The 18,347-nt window shown below is 36.0% G+C and overlaps 1 protein-coding gene across 2 annotated transcripts in view; it reads right to left on the bottom strand.

Moving 5' to 3' along the window:
• Positions 1 to 6,921, bottom strand: part of ZC3H12B (zinc finger CCCH-type containing 12B) — a 231,585-nt gene extending 224,664 nt beyond the window's left edge. For both annotated transcript variants that reach the window (XM_054695696.1, XM_054695692.1), the window contains exon 1: positions 6,813 to 6,921. The gene's annotated coding sequence lies outside the window, so the exon portion shown is untranslated. The remainder of the gene's footprint in view (positions 1 to 6,812) is intronic.
• Between the last annotated feature and the right edge of the window lie 11,426 nt (positions 6,922 to 18,347).

Below are 18,347 nucleotides of genomic sequence, written 5' to 3' on the forward strand. Positions count from 1 at the left end.
CAATACATGCCCACATCAAGAAGCAAAAAGAGCTGATTAAACATTATACTTCACCTTAGTGAGACAGAAATAGAACAAACAAAATCAAAGCCATTAGAAGGAGGAAATAAAAACTAGAGCAGATATAAATAAGACAGTATAAAGGATCAATGAATTAAAAGCTGGGGCTTAGAAAAAATAAAATAGATAAACTCTAGCTATGCTCACAAAGAAAAAAAAGGAGAAAACTCAAATTAATAGGATTACAAGCAAAAGACTGAGAAATCACAAGAGATGTTATACAAATTCAGAGGGAAATGATAGTTAACTGTGAACATATATAGGCTAATAAGTTCAATAACCTAGAAGAGATGAACAAATTCTTAGAATTATACACCACCTGATACTGAATATGGAAGAAACAGAAACCTATAATAGACCAATTGAAACAGTAATCAAAAGTCTCTCAAAACACAATTGTAGGACTAGATGGCTTTCACAATTGAGTTATATCAAATCTTCAAAGGTGTGCTAATACCAATCATGCTCAAACACTTTCAAAAACTTGAAAAAGAGGGACTACTTCCAAAGACACTTTATGAGGTCAAAATTACTCTACCAAAACCAGACAAAGGCAACATACAAAACATATCTACAGACCATTTTCCCTAATGAATACAGATGTAAAAACCCATAACAAAATCTTAGCAAACCTAGTGCAAGAATGCTTTAAAAGGATGGCACACTATGACCAACTGGGATTTAAACCAGGGAAACAAGGATGGTGCATATGCCAAAATTAATCAATCCCAATTCACCATGTCAATAAAAGGGAATATACATCATACAACTATATCAACAGATGTCAAGAAAGAATTTGATAATATTAAACATCGATTTATGATGAAAACCTTGAAAGACTGGCATAAATGGAACAATATTTCAAAATAATAAAGACCATAATGACAAAGGCACAGCTAACATCTTTCTCAATGGTGAAAAACTGAAAGCTTTCCCACTAAGATCTGTTATAAGAAAAAGATGTCTCTTTCCACCACTACTATTAAACACAGTATTAGCAGTTCTAGTAGGCAAGGGGATATAAAAGGAATCCATTTTGGAAAAGAATAAATAAAAGCAATTATTATTTGCAAATTACAAGATAGCATTGTTTGCAAATTACAAAGAGAACCTTAAAGACGCCACTGAAAACTAATTGAAGTAATCAGTTCAGCAAAGTAGCTGGTTACACAATCAATAGATATAAATGAGTTGCCTTCCAATATGCAAACAATGGGCTACAGGAGGGAAATTAAGAAAATTTTCCATTTACAAAGACACAAAAATAATTAAATTCTTAGGGGTAAAATTAACAAAATCAGTGAAGGACACAGTAAACTCTGAGACATTGTTAAAATAGAAGGCACAAAGTAATGGAAAGATATCCCCTGCTTATGGGTTGGAAGAATTAACATTGTCAAAATGGTCATCCTATACAAAGCAATCTACAAATTGAATACAATCACTATCAAAGTTTCATTGTCCTTCCTCAAACAAATAAAATAAACATTATTGAAATTTATATGGAAACATGAAAGACTCTGAATAACCAAATCAATCCTGACAAAACAGAAATGAGAAAGAATGTTGTGAATCATAATTCCAGGTCAAACTATAAAACAAAAATATAATAATCCAAGCAGTATGATGCTTGAAGCAAAAAGAACACAAAAATTAAAAATGAACTGAGAGCATACACATAAGCACTCACTTATATGAACAGTAAGTGTGCAACAAAGGAGCCAAGATTAAGAATTGGAGGAAGGAAGACCTCTTCAATAAGCACTGTTGGGAAAACTTTATAGCTGCAAGCCAAAGAATAAAAGTGTATCACTCTCATACCACCCATAATGATCAATTTAAAATGCATAAAAGACTACAATCTGTAAGATTGAAACCCTAAAACATACAGAAAAATAGCACTTCATGACATAGGCTTCAAAGGCATATTTGTGGATTGGTCTCATGTAGCAAGAAAAACCAAAGTGAATGCAAATAACTGGCACTACATCAAAATAAAAAGCTTCTGCAAAGTGAAAAGAAATATCATTTAAAAAAATCTCTCCCAGGCCTCCTAAGGTGGTACAGGTGGTTGAGCACAGTGCTGTGAAGCTGTCCGCAGCCTCTGCAGCACCGGTCCAATTCTGGCCAGCTGGTCAGCGAGAATCCGATATGGTGTGGCAGACCTCTCCTGACTCATCCACTGCTCCCCTCAGCAGTGTATTTCAGTCAGCCTGCCTATTCTGTTCCCCATGCTATCTCTGGTGAATCCTCTCACCCTCCCGCACATGTACCCTGTACCCCAGTTCTTATATGCATACATAAAAATAAGTCTTTTTAAAAAAGAAAAGAGTATGAATATTTCTCAAATGATTAAAAACAATCTACCATATGACCCAGCAATTCCACTCCTAGGTATTTACCAAAAGAATTCAAGAACACTAATTCAAAGGGAAACATGCTGTAGAAACCACCTATGTGGCCTAATGCAGCTGAGTGTTTCAGGAAAGTGTGGTATATATACATAATGGAATATTACTCAGCTATCAAAAAAGATAAAATCTTGTCATTTGTGTCAAGATGGATGGAGTTGAAGGGCATTACACTAAGTGAAATAAGTCACAATAAGAAAGACAAATACCAGATGGTATTACTTATATGTGGAATATGGATAAACCAAAGTATTAATACTAGAAAACTGACTATAGTCAGTTCCCAGAGCAGGGAAGGGTGAGAGGCATGACAAAGTAGGGAGGAAGCACAATGGATTATAGTGGAGGACTATGGTGGAGGATAATGGATGTTTTTGTAGTGGGTTTGGTATGTTAACAACACCTAAAGGGGGAGAACCTATACTTCTAAAACATAAACAGTGATGTAAACTAATGCAATTTCAATTAAAAAAAAATATTTCCAAAGAGGTGGAAACTCAAAAATAAATAAATAAACAATGTAGTTATCATTAATGAATAAAAATGGCTGAAAGATTAAAAAAAAGACCAATCCCATTAATACTAAACCCTCATCTTCAACCCAATAATAGCAGTACCCCAGGTGTCAATGCTGTCTCCCCTCATCACCTGTTATAGTCTCATTGAGGCACAGGTATGTTATGTGACTTGCAGGTCTTGTCAGTAATGAATGTCTATTTTTCAATGTTTCTTGATGGTTATTGCTGCAGGTAATCTTGGAAACACAGTAAGAAACAAAATGTCTAGTACAGTTATGAAAAGGGAAATGCCTATAAGAAACTTACCTGGGCTCTGGTGAGTACTCCCAGGAAATTTGGAGCCATTGGTATTATTAACATTAGTCTGACAGTGCTACAAAACAACAAACTAACTGAGAACAAAATATGAGTAAGAAAAGTCTTTCAATAAATGATACTGGGAAAACTAGAAGCTACATAAAAAAGAATGAGACCAGACCACTATTCCCCTACCACAAGCAAAAAGTTAACTAACAGTGGATTAAACACTTGGATATATGACTGTAACTTTAAATTATATAGAAGAAAAGCTCTTTGAAATCAACCTTACTGACTTATGGACTTGTCTCAAATGGCAATGGGGAAAAAAGCTAAAATAATTAAATGGAACTACATCAAACTAAAATGCTGCACAGTTAGTCACCATCATTGAAACATGAAGACAATCTGCTGAAATGGATGAGAGTTCTGCAAGTCATTTATGAGACAAGGAATTAATCCCCCAAAATATATAAACAACTCAGGCAATTTGTTTACACAAAACCAACATCGTGATTTTAAAAAATGGGCAGAATATATTTTCACATCATATACCACACAGGAGGCTAAAATCCAAGATCCTCAACAAACTTCTCAAGTCAAAAACAAGAAAACAAATAATCAAAAAAATAGTCACATCTCCAAAGAAGACATACAGATGTCCAACAACCACATTAAAAAATGCTCATTATCACATTAATTATCAGGAAAATGCAAAGGAAAACCATAATGAGATATCATCTCACACTATGATAGAGGCCTGTATCAAAAAAGACCAAAAACAGGTATTGGTGAGGGAATGGAGGAAAAGAAATCCACATATACTGTGGGAATGGAGACTGGTCCATGCCCTATGGAAAACAGTATGGGAGTTTAAAACAAAATAAAAATTAATCTATTACATGATCCAGCAATACCACTACTAAGTATCTATCCAAAGAATATAAAAGCACTATTTGAAGGAATTATATGCACTCCTAAGTTCATTGTAGCACTATTTACAATAGGAAATCTATGGAAACAAGCTAAGTACACAACGCAGTGAGTAGATTAAAAAAAGATGTGGCATATGTATGTAACAAAATACTATTTAGCTATTTTAAAAAAGCTGAAATCTAGCCATTTGTGCCAACATGTATAAAACCAAAGGGCATTATGTTAAGCAAAATAAGTCAGAGGGAGAAATAAAAAAAAAGATATTACTCATATGTTAAATATAAAGAAACAAAACAAACTCTACAAATCAGGCTGAAGAACTGAGGCTACCAGAAGGGGAGGTTGGTGGCTGGTGAGCAAAGCAGGGAGTGGGGCCAAAGGATTATGGTAGAGTATTATGGTTGGTTTGGTGGTGGGTGTGGTGTGTAACATACATTTGAAGAAGTGTTAATTTATACCTTTGAATAATATAGTTTTTTAATCAACATTCCTGAATAAAATATTATAAAATTTTAACAAAAGAAAAATTTAAATGGGTGGAAAATCTGGGTAGACATTCACCGAAAAAGATGCACAGATGACCAGACACATGAAGGAATGTTATTAATTGCTAGTGAGGATATGTAGAAAAGAGGGATACACTGAAAAGAGGGATACCCTCATACACTGTTGGTGGGGATGTAAACCCTTAGAGCTGCTATGGATAATAGCATGGTAGTTCTTTAAAAAATTGAAAATGAAACTACCGTATGATTCAGCAATTGCACTTCTGGATATTTATCTGAATAAGAAAATTGAACAGATATGTATACCCCTATATCCATTGATGTATTTACAAGAGCCAACAACAGATGATTGTATAATTTGTGGCATACATCCAAAATGCAATACAACTCCACTATAAAATATTAAAATGATATCTTGTCATGTCCACCAACTTAGATCTTTAGGATAATAATGTTTAGTGAAATAAGTCAGAAAGTGAAAAATAAATACTGTATAATTTCATTCTTATTTGTAAGACAAAGAATCAAAGTAAATTAGCAATCAAAACAAAATAAGCCCTTAGAAAACATAATTGCTGTTTCTGGAGAGAACCAGACAGTGGGTTGGGTGGAAGAGGTGGAAGGGGTTGATTGGATGGTGATAAATGGAAGTTAGACCTTTGGTGGTGTATGTTGTGTGCTATATAGACATGTACAAAGCTGTATACCTGAAACTTACACAATTTTGTAAGTCAATGTTTTCTCAAAATACAACATAAGAAATCAACAATTCAGTTAAGAAATGACAAGCAAGCATATGTTTTAGTCAGTTCAAGCTGCTGTAACAAAAAAACTATGGAGCAGGTAGTTTAAGAACAAACATTTCTTGGGCCTCCCCTGGGGGCACAGGCAGTTGAGCTCAGTGCTGTGAAGCTGTCTGCAGCCTCTGCAGCACGGGTTCGACTATAAAGATGTCAGCTGTCTGTCGGCATGCAAGAATCCCACACTGCACAGCAGACCTCTCCTGTTTCACCCGCTGCTCCCCTCAGCAGTGTATTTCAGTAAATCTGCCTGTTCTGCTCCCCACTCTGTCTCTGGTGAATCATCTCACCCTCCCGCACATCTGGCTTGTGCCCCAGTTCTTGTATGCATGAATAAATAAATATTTTTTTAAAAAAGAACAAACATTTCTCACAATTATAGAAGATGAAAAATCCAGGATTAAGTTGCCAACTGATCCCTCGTCTAGTGAAGGCCTACTCACTACATTCTCACATGGAATGGAGGAGGGGAGAGAAGAGGGCTAGGAAGGTAGGGGGAGACAGAGAGAAAGAGAGAGAGAATGAATCATTTTGTGTATCTTCTTATGGGTGTACTAGTCCCATTCATGAGGGTACCACCTTCAAAAACTAATTATATCCTAAAGGCTTCACCCAAAATATCATCACATTGGGCACTAGGACTTCAACATGTGAATTTCTAGGGGACATGATCATCAGTCCATAGCACTTTGTCCTTGAAACTCATGTTTTTTCACATGCAAAATATGTTCATTCTATCCCAACACCCCTAAATCTAAATTCACTACAGCTTGAAATCTAAAATTTAAAGTCCAAAGTCTAATCTAAATTAGATATTGAGACAGATGCTGTTTAGCTAGGCAGAGTGGAGGCCCATGGAGAATGAAAGTGGCAAAAGAAAATTATAGAACAACCGAGATTTATAGGCCCTATGTCTGTGAGCAGGAGACCTATCTGTCAGTAGGAGACAGCCAAAAAGTATTTGATAAGAAGAGGGGCAGGAAGGAGGGGGTGATGACCCTGCATATTGGGCTGTGAGATTTAATCTCTAGCAAATTCCCCATGCTTCTAGCTGCCTGTGTGTTAATCTCTGGCAACTTACCTCCCAATCTGTTTATTCAGTAGATAGAGGCCCCTTAGCGAGGTATATTAAGTACAAAAGATGTTACATATGGGTGTTTCAGGGGCACCAATTCTAGTGTCAATATAGGGAGCTTTGCGCTTCTGTATTGCTAAATAAACTCTCTAAAACTCACTCCTCACAGTTCATGTCCTCAATTTTCATGACAAGAGACAAGAACTCACCAACATCTGCAACAATGTGACTGAGGGTCAAAGTATGGTTCATCCTGAGGCAAAATTTCTCTCCAGCTCTGAACCTGTGAAACCAAACAAGTTTTATGCTTCCAAAATACAACACTAGTCAAGATATAGCATAGATATTCCTATTTCAGAAGGAAAGAAAAAAAGATGTAAGAAGTGACAGATCACCAAAAAGTCACAAACTTAGTAAATTATATCTTAAGGCATGAGAATATTTCTCTTTGCTTCAATGCTCTGACTCCCACATCCACTGGACAATGTCACCCCATAGGTATCACTCACACTAAAGCTCTCTGCTGGGTGGGAGGCATCTATAACTTGATTCTCCTAGGTAGGGGTCATGCCCCCGGGGCACTGTCATAATAGGGCCTTCCTCCCATAGCTTTGGTTGGCGACCATGTGACCTGTTGAAACCACAGCAGTGACCTTGATGATTTCCGAATCACCTTCAGAGTCATTCTTCCTTTGTCTTGAAAAATAGTGGGTATGTTAGGGGGAAAGGATGTCCTGAGCTAATTCCATACAGGCTTTGTGGACTCCACTCCCACTCCTTACCAAAGTCATCAATACACTGGAAATGGCAAATTCCATCCTCACCAAAGGGAGGGTTGCTGGGACCTAAGGGCGGAGTTAAGCTGCCAGGTTTGGTATAAAACCAGACATGTGGGCCTTGGTTCTCTCTCTTTGCCTCATGGCTCTTGGCTCTTCACCAGCTCTCAGTATGCCATTGGGATTCCAGGTTGGCGGAACATGTAGGACACATTCATGAGTTTATCTCCCTCTTTTTTCTCCCTGAGTTATTCATTTCTTCATTTTCCCTTTCTATTGTAAATAAACCTTTTATTAACCTTTTGTGTGTGCCTGCAGTTGAGTATTAATAAATCCCTTTCAAGTGTGCAGGTGAGGATCCACAGTCAGGCAACCTGTTTTATATTGGGGTTGTCCTGTAACAGGTAGCCTTAGCTGACAAGATCTATTATCTGGTACTGTATGGTCTAAGAAGTCTGACAGCCTTTGTTTAATTCACTCTTTCAGAAAGTTCAAGATGGCAGTGACCCTGCTGGGCTGAAATAGTATGCTTGATCTCTTCAGAACACGCTTTTTCATTTTGGTAATATGGACAGGCTGAGAAATTTTGCTTAAAGATTCATTCTTCAAATCATTTTTCTCTTCTTATATTTTATTTTAAGCAGTCAGGAGAAACAAGTCTCCTTTTAACACTTTGTTTAGACATCTCCTCAGCTAAATATCCAATTTCATCATTTACACATTCTACCATCAACAACACATTAGAATATAAACAAAATTCAGCCAGGTTATTTGCTACTTTATAAGAAAATTAGCCTTTCCTTCATTGTCCAATAACATGTCTGGTACCTCATCATATGACTTATACTATTCATTTTTGTATCAACAACTTATACGTGATCATCTATGTACTCACTAAGAAGGTAGAAGCTTTCTGTCCAGTTATCTGTTCTTTCTGAGATCTCATCAGAATTGTCTTTAACATTCCCTCCATGGAAATATTGGTCTTTTTTAACATGCATCTCAAAATTCTTCTAGCCTCTACTCATTTTTTTTGTTCAAATGCTGCATGCACATATTTAGATATTTCTTACAGGAGCCCCATGCTTTTCTTTATCAATTTCTGTCTTAGTCAGTTTGTACTACTATAACAAAAATAGCTTAGACTGAGTGGCTTAAACAACACAATTTTTTTCTCATTATTCTGGTCACTGGAAAGTTCAATATCAAGGTAACTAGAGTTCTTGTGTCCAGTAAAGACTCACTTCTAGCTTGTAGTATGCCCCATTATTATCATATGAAAGAGAGAGAGAGAAGAGAGGAAGTTAGTGCTTGTGTCTTGCTATAAGACACTAATCCCATCATGGAGGCACCATTCTCATGATCTAATTATTTCTCAAAGACACTCACACATGATTACATTGGGAATGCAATGTAAGGAATGCAAAATAAGCCATAATGAGATAACACAACACACCTATTTTGTTGGTGAAAATTAAAAAGATTGACCAAACCAAGTGTTAGTGAGTGTGCAAACTGGAAATCTTACATATTGTTTGTGGAAATGTAAATGGTACAACCAATTAAGAAAACAGCTTAGCAGTTTCTTAAAATGTTAAACATAATCTACAAAGATCCAGTCATTCCATTTCTAGGGCTATATCAACAAAACAAAATATATTTATATAATGACTTGTGCATTAATATTCATATCATTTTTTATTTTTAATAGCAAAGAACCAGAGATAACTTAAATTCCCATCAGCAGATGAGTTGATTCCCATCAACACAATGAAATAGCATTCAGCAATTAAAAGGAATGAACTACTGTTGCACTCTATGGCATGGATGAATTTCAAATACATTATGCAATGTAAAAAGTGTCAGACTCCAAACGGCTGCAAACTTTGTGATTCTATTTATATATAAGTAGAAAGTACAAACTAATCTATAGTTACCAAAATTTGACGAGTGTTTCCTAGGGAATTCACAGGCTGTGGAGCAGTATACATGTTTAGAAGTGAGGCAAGGACTATAAATAAGCATAAGGAAATCTTTGGAGTGGGGGATATAATCACTGCCTTGATAGTGTAGAGGGTTGCATGATAACATGACAGCTCAGTCAGAGCACTAACTTTGCATGTGTATACAAAATTTATGTATGTAAAAAAAAAAGACTTGAACCATAGCTAATCTGTGTCTTTGAAAAATACCTTTTGATGTATTTGGAACATAAGAGGATGGAAAGCATGTAAGGAGTTGCTCAAATGCTATCTCCCAAAAGCCTCCCTACTTTCTGTGAAAGGCTGTCATGAAATCTTTTCATTATATCCTGTGTTCCAATAAGGTATCAGACTTTTGTTGTACTCCCTTGGAATAGAGCTGCAAACAACAAAACAAATTCACTGCAGTCTAGATTTGACTCCTCAGTAATGGGGCATCCCACAATGCTCATTACAATCATCTGTTCCTTTTTGTTTGGTGTCATCATTTTTAGTGAGTGAACATAGGCCATGGGAAATTAGTACATTTGACTAATTCAAATGTACTATTTTGTATATATTTTGTATATTGTCAATCATCTGTCCAAAACTAAAAATGTTTCACTGTATCTTTACCAGTTGAATCAACAGACCTTGTCTTTGACTAGGACTTGGGCTTACATTGTCTTGTGTGTTCTTGATATTTAATAATGGTGATTGCTTCACAGGAGTATGCAAATGTCAAAATTTTTCAAATTGCAAATTTTAAATATGTGCAGTTTACTGCTTCCCAATTATATTTAAAGTTGGGAAGAAGCCTATGATGTCCCTGCCCACCACTTCTATCTTACATCATATTGGAGATATTAATCCATCCAATAAGATAAGTAAAATAAAAATAAGACATAGTGATTAGAAATAAAGGTACAAAACTTCATACTCAGATTACACAATTGCAAAGAATATACAAAAATAGAGGTAATAAATGGTTTCATTAAAGTCACAAGATACAAAAACATACAAAAATTGAATATAATTTTATATTTCCACAGACTAGCAGCAAACCTTCAAAAATTAGATATAAAATAAAGTGCTGAATAGAATAGTATAAAAATCCATGAAAGAATTAGTTATAAAATTCACAAAATTTGTGCGAGATCTGTACATTGAAAATTACAAAACACTGCTGAAAACAATCAAAGAGACCTACATAAACAAAGAGATATGCCATTGTCATAGACTGAAATCCTCAATATTGTTAAGGGGTCAATTTTCTCTAAAACTGTAATATATTAAAAGATTCCTCCCCAAAGCAAAGAAAGTGAAGGGAAAAATAAACAGCTGGGATTACATCAAACTAAAACAGTTCTGTACAGTAGCCACATCAAGGAGAAACCCTACTGATTGGGGAAAAAAATTTGCACTCTATACAAATGATAAGGGACTTGTCACAAAGATATACAAAGAACTTGCACGACTCAGCAAAAACAAAGTAGACAATTCAGTCAAAAAATGGGCAGAAGAGCTTAAAAGACACTTTTCCAAAGAGGAAATGCAAATGGCCAACAGGTACATGAGAAAATGTTCAACATCCCTTATAATCAGGAAAATGCACATCAAAACCACAAGGAGATTCTACTTTACACCAGTGAGAATGGTACATTAAAAAAAAAATCTGCAGGGGAGGGAGAGGGATCAAAATGAGGGTGGGAAGAGCACAAGGGACTATGGTGATAGAGCATGGAAGAATTGGTGGTGGAAAATCTATGGGGACTACACCTGAAAAAAGAAAGCAAACATTGTACAAAAACGAACAACGGGGCCTCTCTGGTGGCACAAGGGGTTAAGACACAACCTATGAACCTATCCACAGCCACTGCTGCATGAGTTCCATCCCCAGCCAGCGAGCTAGACATTGCTCAGCAGACCTCTCCTGACTTGCATGCTGCTACCCTCAGCAGTGTGTTTCAATCTGCCTGTTCTGTTCCCCACTCTGTCTCTGGTGAATCCTCTCACCCACTTCCGTGCACCTCTGGCCTGCACCCCAGTTCTTGTATGCATAAATAAATCTTTAAAAAATGAACAATGAGAGCCTCCCCTGGTGGCACAGCGGTTGAGTGCTGGGCTGCGAAGATGCCCGCAGCCTCTGCAGTGCAGGTTCAATTCCTTGCCGCAGGCGAGGGTCCCACATGGCGCTACAGACCTCTCCTGCCATGCCCACTGCTCCCCTTAGCAGTGTATTTTGTAGGTCTGCCTGTTCTGTTCCCTGCTCTGGCTCTGGTGAATTCTCTCACCCTCCTGCACTTCTGACTATACCCAGGGCTTGTATAAATAAATAAATAAATAAATCTTTTTTAAAAAAAGAACAATGATTTAAAATCTATATAAATAAATAAATTATTAAAAAAAAAAACTGGCAACAACAAATGTTGACAAGGATGTGGAGAATAAAGGAACTCTATTACACTGCTGGTGGAAATGCAAACTAGTCTAATAACCATGGAAAGCTGTGTGGAGATTCCTCAAACTACTGAAAATGGAGCCACCATATGACCCAACAATTCCACTCGTAGGAATCTTCCCAAAGGACACAGAAACATTAATTGAAAATGATACCTGCACCTCTACGTTTATTGCAACATTATTTACAATAGGTAAGATATGGTACCAACCCAAATGCCCAAAAACAGATGACTGGATCAAGAAGCTGTGGTATATATACACAATGGAATTGTACTCAGGAATCCAAAAAAAAAAAAAAAAAAAAACTCTAGCCATTTGCAACAACATGGAGGGAGCTGGAAGAGATTATGCTCAGTGAAATCAGCCAGAAAGAAAAAGAAAAATATTGTATGGTTTCACTTATAGGAGGAATATAGGGGAACCAAAGAAGGAATCAGGGGGGAAATAATAATACATAAGTAAATAAATTAAAAAAAATAGCAGGCAACTACAAATCAGATACATTCTGAAGGGGAAGGGGAGGGAGAGGGATCAAAACAGGGGAGGGAAGAGCACAAGAGACTATGGTGATGGTTCATGGGTGAATTGGTGGGGGAAATTTTACAGGGACTACACCTAAGAGGAAAAAGCAAACATTGTACCAAAATGAACAGTGATGTAATATATATATATATATATATATATATATAAATATTTACAATTTTGTTCATGTATTTAAAACAATTCCAATCAAAATATCAGCAGAACTACTTATATAAATCCCAATATTAATTTTAAAATCACTATGTAAAAAGAAAAAGGCTGGGCCTCCTCGGTGGTGCAGCAGGTTTAGCGCAGTGCTATGAAGCTGTCCGCAGCCTCTGCAGCGCAGGTTTGATTCCTGGCCAGCTAGGGAGATCCCCACATGGTGTGGCGGACCTCTCCTGTCACGCCCGCTGCTCCCCTCAGCAGTGTGTTTCGGTTGCCTGCCTGTTCTGCTCCCTGCTCTGTCTCTGGTGAATTCTCTCATGCCGCTCCCCCCTGCCCAGCACCTCTGGCATGTACTCCAGCTCTTGTGTAAAAATAAATAAATCTTAAAAAAAAGAAAAAGGCTAACATAGTCAAAACAATTTATAAAAGAATAGAAATGCTAGAGAATTCACACTACATTATATCAAATCTTAATATAAACATACAGTAATCAATACAGTGCAGTATTGTTATAGGCATAGACACATAGAATGATGAAACAAAATATAGAACAAATGCATACACATGTCATCTATTGAGATTTGACAGCAGGCATTTCAATGAATAAAGAATTGTATTTTCATGAGTGTTGGAAAAATTCAAAATCCACATGTCCAAATGAACCCCAATCATACCTCATATTGTAAAGAAAAATTAACCCTAAATAAGTCATAAATCATAACTAAATATAAAACCTATAACTAAAATTCACATGAAAAATAAGGGGAAAATCTTAATAACTTTGTATAGAGCAAAAATTTCTTACATGTAGGAATAAAATAAACTATAAAATAAAAATAAGATATATTAAACTTCATCAAAATAAAATTAAATTGTATGTTCTTTGAAAAGCCCTGATTGTAAAATTAAATGAGACAAACCAAAGAATGGGAGAAAATACTTGGAAAACACATTTTTGATAGGGAATCTGTGTGTCAATTGTCTGTCAAGGTACCCTGAGGTTTGATGATTCACTAGGAGGACTCATAGTACTCTGCATATAGTTGTACTCTATCTTTGAGTTATTACAGTGATATGACATAGAACAAGTGAGCCACCAAAAAAGGCACCTGTGACAGGTTCAAGCTTCCAAAAGTTATATCCCAACAAAGTAACATTTAATTTCTGTAATAACAAGTTGTTTCATGGGTGAAATGTTGTCTTCCACTTAAACTCACTTGAAACTTAGTGCCCACTTTAGAGATTTTGGGGGGAGGGAGTGAGGAATAACTGGACATATAGGGTCTTATTCCTAATGTGTACCATTGTCCTGGTCTCTCAGAAGAAAACAGGTAGGTGTTCTGCATAAATCATACTGTTTGTACAGTTTATGCACAGTGAGCCATTCTTATAAGGAAATGGGGAAAATGCTCCTCAAATTACAAGTTATCAGATACTGATCAAGGGCCAACTTTACAAGTGAGTTTTTTTTTTTAAGATAGCAGTCTCAGATTTTCTATGTCAATCCTTTTCGATACAATTTGTACATAGACTATACAAAGAAAATTTTAAAACTCAATAGTATGAAAGCAACCAGTCTAGTACAAATTGGGGGTAAGATTTGAACAGATATGTTACCAACAAAGATTTAACAATGTAAATAAGTACAAGAAAATGCTCAAAATCATTAGTCACATCTCCAAAGAAGACATACAGATAACCAACAGGTATATGAAAAGATACTCATCATCTCTTATTATTAGAAAGATGCAAATCAAAACAAAAATGAGATATCCCGTATGCCAATGAAAATGGCTATGATGCAAAAGAAAGGAAATAACAAGTGTTAGACTGTAAAGAGAAGGGAGCCCTTGTACATGCTTGATGCACTGCAACTATTATAGAAATCAGTGTAGAGATTCCTACAAAATAGAAATACCATATTGGTATTTCTACAGAAACCTCTCCATTTCCAGGCAATAGGGGCCCCCTCAAGATCTGACCCCATCTCCTCTTTTGGCTGCCAGTCTATTAATTAGGGTTAAGCCATGCTGGGATTGATAAAAGTGAAAAGATATTACACCCTAAGGAGCAGCAAGGATTAGCTAAACATACACTGGCAAGAGCCATAAAATTAAGATTTAATGACATTGAGCATCTTTTCGTGGACTTTTTTTTTTGTAATCTGTATATCCCTTTCAATTAAATGTCTGACATGTGCTTTACCCATTATCTAATTAGACATTTTTTTAACTATTGCATTTATTGAGTTCCTTGTATATCACTATGGCCTCCTGCTTAGTAGATCATTTTATCATTAAAGTTCTTCTTTTCTTTGTTTTCTTTGCTCTGAAGTTTATCTGAAATTAATGAAATTACTTTCACGATTTTTGGATTAGTGTTTGCATGGTGCATTAATTACCAACCTTTTAATGTCAACCTGCATATGTTGTTATATATGAAGTGAATCTCTTGTTGACAGCATATTATTATGTCATTTTCTTTTAATCAAGCTTGTCATCTGTCTTTTAAATGATTTATTTAGGGCATTTATATTTAAAGTAATTGCTGATATGTCAGGACTTAAGTACATCATTTTACTATTTGTTTTCTGTTTGATTACTTGGCCTCCCATTCCTCTTTTCTTCCTTTGGGGATATTTTGATATCAAGGGTCATTTTATCTTGATTTATTTGTAGACCTTTAGAGTACATCATTCTATATAATAGCTTTAGTGGTTGATCTAGATACATATATAATTTTTCAGAGTTACTGCCATCAACATTTTTCCACTTCAAGTGAAAATAGAAGCCTAAGAAATATAAAAACCATATCCATAGATGTTGAGAAAGCATTTGATAAAGTACAACACCCATTTATGATAAAGGCCCTTGAAATTCTCGGGATATAAGGAACATAACTCAACATCATAAAGGCCATACATGACAAGCCCACAGCCAATATCATTCTCAATGGTGAAAAGCTGAAAGCATTCCCATTAAGATCTGGAACAAGACAAGGATATCCACTCTCACCACTGCTTTTCAAGATAATACTGGAAGTCCTAACCAGAGCAATTAGACAAGAGAAAGACATACAAGCAATACAAATAAGAAAAGAAGAAGTCAAACTATCGCTATTGGTGGATGATAAGATAATATACATAGAGAACCTCAAAAACTCCACAGAAAAACTTATTAAACTCATCAATCAGTTTAGTAAAGTGGCAGGATACAAAATCTACACACAAACTTCAGCAGCCTTCCTATACACAAACAATAAATCTGAAGAAGAAGAAATCAAGAAAACCATTCCTTTTATTATTGAAACAAAAACAAATCAAATACTTGGGAATAAATCTAACAAAAGCAGTAAAGGACCTATACAAAGAAAACTATGAAACACTGTTAAAAGAAATAGAAGTAGACACAAAGAAATGGAAAGACATCCCCTGTTCATGGATCGGAAGAATTAACATTATCAAAATGGCCATCCTACTAAAGCAATTTACAGATTCAATGTTCAATGATATTCCAATTAAAATTTCAATGTCTTTATTCAAAGAAATAGAAAAAATATTGATGAAATTCATATGGAGCCACCAAACCCCGAATAGCCAAAACCCTCCAAAAAAAAAAAAAAAAAAAGAAGGGAATGGAGTAGAGGCATCACTCTCCCAGATTTCAAACTATACTACAAAGACATAATAATCAAAACTGAATGGTATTGGGACAAGAACAGAAACATAGACCTATGGATCCAAATAGAAAACCCTGAAATAAACCCACAGATTAATGATCAACTAATCTTTGACAAAGGAGCAAAGAACATGCACTGGAGCAAAGAAAGTTTGTTCAGTAAATGGTGCTGGGAAAAATGGGTTGAGACATGATAAAGAATGAAACTTGACTACTACCTCACACCATGCACAAAAACCAACTCAAAATGGATTAAAGAACTAGATATAAGACCTGAAACCATAAACTATATAGAAGGAAATATAGGCGAAACACTACATGACATGCACTTCAAAGACATCTTTACAGACACATCACCCATAGTAGTAATAGTGAAGGCAAATATAAACAGCTGGGACTACATCAACTTAAAGAGCTTCTGCACAGCAAAAGAGACAATAGTCAAAACACAGAGAAACCCTGGGTCTCCCCGGTTGCACAGCGGTTGAGTGCTGGGTTGCGAAGCTGCCCCCCATCCTCTGCAGCACCAGTTCGATCCCCGGCCACCTGGCGAGGGTCCCACATGGCGCACAGAACTGTCCTGCCGCCCACTGCTCCCCTTAGCAGTGTACTTCATTGGTCTGCTGTTCTGCTCTCCGTTCTGGCTTTGGTGAATTCTCTCACCCTCTCGCGCTTCTGACTGTACCCAGTGCTTGTATAAATAAATAAATCTTAAAAAAAAAAAAAAAAAAAAAAAAAAAGAGAAACCCCACTGACTGGGAGAAAATTTTTGCACACGACAATAATGATGAAGAGCTGATCACAAAAATCTACAAAGAGCTGATGAGACTCAACAAAAATAAATAAAATAATCCAGTCAAAAAATGGGCAGAAGAGATAAAAAAAACTTCTCCAAAGAGGAAATGCAAATGGCCAACAGACATATGAAAAAATGTTCAACATCACTTGTAATCAGGGAAAGGCAAATCAAAACTACAATGAGATACCATCTTACATAGTGAGAATGGCACATATTTAAAAAACTAGCAACAACAAATGTTGGCAAGGATGTGGAGAAAAAGTAACTCTCCTGCACTGCTGGTGGTAGTGCAAACTGGACCAACCACTATACAAAGCTGTGTGGAGATTACTCAACCTGCTAAAGCTGGAGCTTCTATATGATCCAGCAATTCCACTCCTAGGTATTTACCCAAAGGACACAGAAACATTAATTCAAAAGGGCACCTGCACCCCTATGTTTACAGCAGCACTATTTACAATAGCTAAGCTTTGGAAACAACCCAATTTCCCAAAAATAGATGACTATCAAGAAGATGTGGTACATATACACAATAAAATATTACTCAGCAATTAAAAAAGATAAACACATGCAATTTGCAGCAACATGGATGGAGCTGGAAGGGATCATGCTGAGCAAAATAAGCCAGAAAGACAAAGAAAAATACTGTGTGGTCTCACTCATAGAAGGAATCTAGAAAACCTAAATAAGGGACCAGGAAAAAGAATAACTGTAAGAAAGAAAAAAATCAAAATCAATGAACAACTATTAACCAGAGACACACTATGGGGGGAGTGGGGAAAGGAGAGGTTGAGGCCAAAATAAGTGGTTGCAATTGTATGGGAATTATAAAAATAAAAAAGAAAGAAAAAAGAAAAAAAAAAGTTTAACAAGGGAAAAAAAAATAAAATAAGAAGACTTACTTCATTTAGCTTCCCCACTTTTTAAATGTAATTTTTTTAAGTAATTCCTCCATACACTTAGAGCACCATACAAAATCAAATGCTTTGATTTTTATTTCAATAACCAAGTATGAATAAAGAAAATTATGAGGCTATTATGTTGTATTAATATTTATGTTTATGCATCCTGATGTCTTTTCTTTCTAAAGTCCGAAGCTTAATCATTTTAATTTTTAGTTGATTAATTTACTCTCTTACATCATTGCACATTTTTGCAAAGTAATTTGTTTCCTTACACTCTTAGGTGTATTTCCCATAGTTCTCCCACCACCATAGCACCAAGGAACCATCACCATAGTCCCCTGTGCTCTTCCCTCCGCTGTTTAAACCCCCTCCATCCTTCTTCCTTGAAGTATGCCTCAGATCTATGTTCAGATTGCAAGTTTTTTTTCTGACCTTTTGTATGGTTTCTCAATATTCCACATATAAGTGAGACC

Source organism: Talpa occidentalis, unplaced genomic scaffold (genome assembly GCF_014898055.3).
Source record: "Talpa occidentalis isolate TD23 unplaced genomic scaffold, MPIMG_talOcc4v2.1 talOcc4.15, whole genome shotgun sequence".
NCBI classification, from domain to species: Eukaryota; Metazoa; Chordata; class Mammalia; order Eulipotyphla; family Talpidae; genus Talpa; species Talpa occidentalis.